At 39.1% G+C, this 6678-nt stretch overlaps 1 protein-coding gene across 2 annotated transcripts in view; it reads left to right on the plus strand.

Annotated features, from left to right (window-relative positions):
• Enox2 (ecto-NOX disulfide-thiol exchanger 2) overlaps nt 1–6678 on the plus strand; it is a 266870-nt gene that overhangs the window by 240232 nt on the left and 19960 nt on the right. The gene's annotated exons all lie outside the window — the stretch shown is intronic.

A 6678-nucleotide genomic window follows, 5' to 3' on the forward strand; every position in this document is an offset into this window, starting at 1 on the left:
AGAAAAATACGCAGTTGATTATATAATTTAGGAGAAACTGTCAAGATTTTTTAAGGGCTTAGTCAGTGCTTAACATGCAACGTGAAGACCTGAGTTCAGATCTCTAGCATCTATATAAAAAATTAAAAGCTGGAACAGTGACACACACTTGGGATTCAGATGCTGAGGAGTTGAAAACCAAAAGATCCCTGGAACCTGCTGGCCAGCCAATCAGTAAGCTTCACGTTTAGCAAGAGACCCTGTTTCAAATACAAAGTGGAGTGTGATGACGCAAGAAACCCAGCATTAATATCTACTTAATATGTCCATGCACGTGCACATCACGTACACATGCACACCCCCGACACACACAGTTTAAAGAAGATTTTGGATTATGCATAGAAAATTAAATATTTCCATAAAGTTCAAAAAATGAAACCTACCAAGTAATAAATAACCATCACAGTTACTTAGCAAATATATTGGGTACCAAATAGGAGTCCACAAAAGGTTGTCTGGATGAAGGCTTTTATTCTAGTCAAGTTTTAGCAGGAGCTCACAGAAGCTATGGTGTTGATACCCAATGGGCCTATAGGGTAAGCTTCATGAACAATAAGACAACACTTTACCCATTAGTTCATCATAAATGACTGTGGATGGAAGATCATCACAAGACTGAATACCTGCCACCAGACCAGTGTTTCCGGTAAACCACTGCAAACAATATTAGGACTTTAATTATATGGAATACAGTTTTAAAAAAAAGCATTAGGCTAGGGGATGGCTCAGTTTATAAAAGCTTTTCCTTTGGCAAACACAAGGACCTGAGTTCAAATCCCCAACAACTACATACAAAGCCAGGCATGGCCTGGATGCCTGTAACCCCAGCACTGTTTGGGGGCACAGAAGATCACTGGAAAATGATAGAGCTAAACACCCAACATTATTCTTCTCTGGTGTCTATGTATGCATGTGGCTGTGCACATCTGCACACACAGGTCATATATACATACACCTTTTTAATAAAAAAAAAGCACTAGGCCTGAATTTCAAATATCTGAAGTCTAGTCTCAGATCTGGGAGAGACTTTTCCCTCCCTGACAATCATCTGCCATGTCATAACAACTAACTTGGATTTTGTGGTGGTCAGATTAATTCATCCAGTCATTTCATAGCTGTTGCATGCCAAGCAAGTTGTAAACATTAGAAATATAATAATTTAGTGTCTTTAATTTGCCATGTAGGAGTACATATCAATTGACCGAAACTCAAATCTGCATTTGGTCTCATGTAAGGGGTCTTAGAATCTTCACTCCATAAACAGAAATTCTTACAGAAAAAGAAAAAAACATCAAGCCAGACTTTTTAAAGCCATCCATTAGCTATTGTAATGAAATTTTCTCTATTTTTGTGATATACTTGATCCATAAACATAAAAACTATTGTCTGTGCTCAATACTTTCTATAAGCAGTGGTTAGCATTTTCAGAATATTGAATGCTGCAAATAAATACTACAAACCTATAGCCAAAATAAAGAAAAGTCTGTAATAATAATGAAGCTATTCAACTTATTTAAGTGCTTCCCTAAGATGTGTTAGAGCAGATTAATTATGACTTGTAGTGTTGCCTCCACTTCAGTATCTCCAGCATCACAGACACTGCTTATACGTTGTTATAGTGGGATAGATGCAACCTAATTTTGAGCATCCACTTGATGGATTGCAGAGTTTGAGGAGTTAGTGGGGGAGGAGAGGGGTATGTGGGAAATTCATACTGAATGCACTTACTAGGGATATATAATTGCATTTTGTTTCTGTATCTCTTCTGAGTTAAAAGCTGTATTGGCTACTGCACAGAATCTTATTCGTTCAGAGACTGGAAACTCCCTGACAGATCATCTTATAGCTATTTTCTTTCCTGTTCCACATGCCAGGATGCTGCTTTGTCAAATAAAGCTATCTACAATAGACTTAATGGAGCTTACCAAATAGCTTCTCTCCCAGAAGGTTTCAATTCATTTTAATTCAAGGACTTTTGTGCATTTTTCTTCCCCTCGATCGTATCTAATTCTGTTATCTCATTTCTGTAGTACTCAGCTGCAGAAATCCTGCTCGACGTGAGCCAGCACGAGTCTCCTTGGTTTTTATCTAAATCAGCTACATGTTTTAGCTATCACATGTTTCCAATTAAAAGCTTAAGCAAGTCAATCTCCACTTTGTTGCTTTCTCTTACTGTGCTTCCCAGACTTGAATTCCAGGGGCCTGTGGCGCATCCCTGGTTATCTTTTCCTTCTCAAACTAAGTAAAACTAATCACATTATGTAGTGTCACAGAATTTCTGCTCTTCCAGAGACTCTGTCTTAGCCCATATCTGCGACACAGTCCTTGCAAAAAAAGAAAGGACTGCTTTGCTGAAAGCAGCCTTTTAAATGGGGCAATCACATCAAATAGGATATTGTGAAATTGTTTCATTCTTATTTAATTGTGTGTCCAGTAAACAGAAGAGCCGAAAGGGACTGTTCTCTACATATCCCTTTTCCCTTCTTCAGATTAGATTAGTGCTCACCAAGACTGGTGCCCCTGAAAATCATTTTAGGTATCCTGAAGGGTACAAGCTGTCAGGAGGTACACATTCTAGAGATCCAGGGTGTACTACTGTCACTACAGTAAATCATGTATTTATATGTGAAATTTGCTGTGAGAGGAGACATTAAATGTTAGCAACTCCCCAGGAACTTTGTTCACAATTGAGTATGTTAATTAGAACATACAAATCATTGTACAAACCTTACTTCTCTGGAAAAGAAACATTGTAAACCTTGAGTATAAACAGTTCTTTATCAGTCATACCTCAATAAGGCTGAAGAAAATTAAAATTAAAAAATATTTATAAGATACAGAGAGTCTGACCCAGAAGGTATTTAATGGTATTTCAGATGCTTCAATTATTTAGATTCTGGTGGTCTGGGAACCATTTGGGAAACAGTGAAATAGACTAAATCTCATTGATTGTTCTAGCCAAAATATTCTCTCCCTGGTTTCTTCTCATCATCTAGCTTCCATTATTCTCACTTTAAGAATTTGATCAATCGAGCTGGGTAGTGGTGGCACATGCCTTTAATCCCAGCACTCGGGAGGCAGAGGCAGGCGGATCTCTGTGAGTTCTAGGCGGCCAGCCTGGTCTACAAGAGCTAGTTCCAGGACAGGCTCCAAAGCTACAAAGAAACTCTGTCTCAAAAAAACAAAACAAAAAAGAAATTGACCAATTAATTATTACAATTCCTGCAAGCTAAGAGAAATATTAATGTAAATATAAATAAATCTGTATAAATTTTAAATAGTACTTGGTGCTAACCTAGAAGGTACTGAATAGAATCTAACCAGGGCAAGAGATATCAGTGTGATCCCAAGTAGTCACAGCCAGCAACAATTGCTCAGGCCCGTGAAAGGGGAACAGGTTTATATAGGAAGAACAGAAGTGAGAGACCATCCTAATGGTGTGGGCGCATAGAAGGAATAGGGAGTCAGTGATGGAAAGAGGCATAATATCTGCTGGGAGATAAAAGACAATGGTACAATGGGTATAAAGTCTGGAAGAGAATACATGCCAGGCTCAAGTTTAGCATAGTAAGCTCAATGGCACCATGAGTACTTGAGACCATAGCACTACTATGATGAAAACATCATGAAATCTACATTGTAGGAGATAAGTTTGGAAAAGGGGAGACCAGCCTGATTCTGTTTTACAAATAGAGTCGTGAAATGATGAAGACTTGGGCTCGAGTGATAGCACTAGGAAGGAGCAAAATGACAAAGAAAAGACAAGAATAGAAATATGAGATTAAAGATGCTAGGGTCATTCATAAAGGAATGGACTCCAAAGGCTTTAGTGTAAGGCTGGTGTATAGATGAAGAAAAGTAAAGATCACTCAGTGAGCTTCTAGTCTGGGAGACCAGGGAATAGTAGATGGGTGTATTTGATCACTAGAGCCAGAATAGCAAAATACCATCCCGTGGTTGACTTAAACAGTCATTTTATTTTTGTGTGTATACATGTGTTTTGCCTGCCCGACATGTATGCAGTGTCCATGGAGGCCAGAAGAGGGTGTCGGTTTCCCTGGAACTGGAGCTGCAGTTGGTTGTAAGTTGCTACATGAGTACCAGGAATTGAACCCAAGCTTTCTGTAAGAGCAGCCCATGATCTTAACTGCTAAGCCATCTCTCCTGCTCTATAGTAGTGACTCTCAACCTGTGGGTCTCAACCCCTCTGGGGGATCAAATGACCCTTTCACAAGGGTTGCATATCAGACATCCTGCATACCAGATATTTATATTATGATTCATAACAGCAAAATTACAGTTAGGAAGTAGCAATAAAATAATTTTATGGTTGGGGGTCACCAAAACATGAACCATATTAAAGGGCCACAGCTTTAGGAAGATTGACAACCACTGTCCTATAGAGTTGTGTTTTATAACATTTATTGTATTAATTTTATTAACACTAGGAACTCAAGGTGGAAGTATCAGCAGAGTTAGTTCCATCTGAAGGCTGTGGGAGATAATCTTTGTAGCCTCCTCACAGTTTCTGCTGTTTGGCAGCAATCATTGGCATTCTTTGACATATAGGTTTATTACCCCAATCTCTGCCTTTATGCTCACATGAAGTATGTCTTATCTCCCTGCCCAAAATTCTCCTTTCTGGAAGGGCACCAGTCATAAGATTAGGACCCACCATAATGACTAGACTCTAATTTGATTACTTCTGTAAATGTCCTGTTAGTAAGCAAGATCCCATTCTTAGAGCTTCAACATCTTTGGGATGACAGGGAGGAACACAGTGCGATCCTCAGAACAGAGCTTATATAGATGACTGAAATTGAAGTATTTGTGTTGCTGGTATGGCTTACGTTGATGGGGAGGAGGCATGGGGTTGGCAGGGTCTTGCTGAGTAGCCCAAACTGCTCTGGACATCACTGTGTAGCCCAAGTTGATCTTAAACCTGATGGGCTCTTCCTGTCTCTTTCTTCTGAGTTCTGGGATTACAAATGTGCCCTTTAAAATTAATTTTTGATGTTCAATAAAAGGGAAGGAAGTCATGAAGAATGTGACTTCTTCAGTACTTGAAGATGTGGCAACGTTTATGGGAAATTGTGGAAATGAAGTCCTAGAAAAAAAGAACAAAAGGGGAATCAAAGTCAGAAGATGATGAAAGTGGGAGAAGCTGAAAGTTATGTATGCAGCTCAGACTTCTGTATATAGTAAGAGATTGGTCATTCATTAATCACATAAGCTATTTAGAAGTAAGACCATGGAGAGGGAGCGATAGATATTGAGTGCAAACGGTGGAAGCATGGAAGGAAGAAAAAGGAGCTGAGAGATCCCATCAGCTAGAACCAACATGATTCCATATTAATCTATCTGCCTAATTCCACAACTTCCTTGAAAAGTGCTTTGAGGCCCAAGAGAAAGAGCAGAGAGAGTTGAGTCAGGTGACCATGAGTTACAGACTGGGATGGTCAGCTTGGTCAAAGGTTTTCAGGAGACTGAAGAAATATTGGGTGCTGAGGAGTTTGCAGTACAGTCTATCCAAAAGCAATTAACTGACTGAATGGAGTTGGCCACTCCAAGAGATTAAGGATTTAAGAAGGAGAACAGAACCTTGGAGTGATGAAGGGCTAAGAGGCAACTAACCAATGAGGATGAATTCTTTACTTGGCAGAGGGATATAGGTGTTATAGAAGGGAACCATGATGCTCCCGATGCATCCATGCTGGTAGAAGTCTGGTTAGAGAGAAATAATGATATGTAGAGGCAAAGAGAATAAGACTTTGTGAGATCAGAGAAACCACTTGAGATTTTGCCTGAACCACTTTATAGTCACCTCTATAGGTTGTACTTACATCATCTCCCTGTCTGTTGTTTTTAGCTTTTAACCCTTTGAGAACTGCTAAGGCTTAGATTTTTCATGAACCTTGAGAAAAATGTTGCACATTTTCTTTCTATCTTCTTGTAGCATTTTTTTAACTTCTCCAGTAATAAAGTTTTCCAGGAATAGCTTAATAACTGAATGACCTTAGCATTATTTTTGGCTTTGTTTGTTTCCTTTACACCATCGAATATTTTTAATGGCACAAAGTCTGTTTTAGTTCTTCATTGTACAGAGACGTGTCTGAGATTCTGCTCTCAAAGGCTCCTCTAGGAGGAGATGTTCACAGCTGCCTTCATATTTTCATATTGTCATGAGAACCTGGCAGCCTTCAGATCTAAGGAACAATCGGCATAAAGAAAAACATTCTCCATATAGGGAATAGTCAGAAAAGAGAAGCTGAAAGCTAACGATGGCAGAATAAGAATGCATCCACTGTACTATGCTCTACAATGTCAAGACTGGTGGGTTCACTTGCTCAAACATAGTATTCAAATTCAAAGGTAATATTGAACCTTTCAGTGTTCTGGCCATGTACAAAAGACTCCAACTTCAGGAACAGGCCCAATTAATATTAAGTCTGTGAAAGGAAAGACTTTGTGTTCTCATTAAAATGACACCTTAACTTTAGAGAGTAGAAGTTACATTTTATCAAGAATCCCTCCCCCCGCAGTAGATGGTTACCTTGTTTGTTTGGTTGGGTTTTTTTTCTCAGTGACAGGTATAAACTGAGAAGATTATTATCTGCTCCTGCTTCTGTTAGTGCCCAT

The sequence above is a fragment of the Microtus ochrogaster genome, unplaced genomic scaffold (assembly GCF_000317375.1).
Source record: "Microtus ochrogaster isolate Prairie Vole_2 unplaced genomic scaffold, MicOch1.0 UNK50, whole genome shotgun sequence".
NCBI classification, from domain to species: Eukaryota; Metazoa; Chordata; class Mammalia; order Rodentia; family Cricetidae; genus Microtus; species Microtus ochrogaster.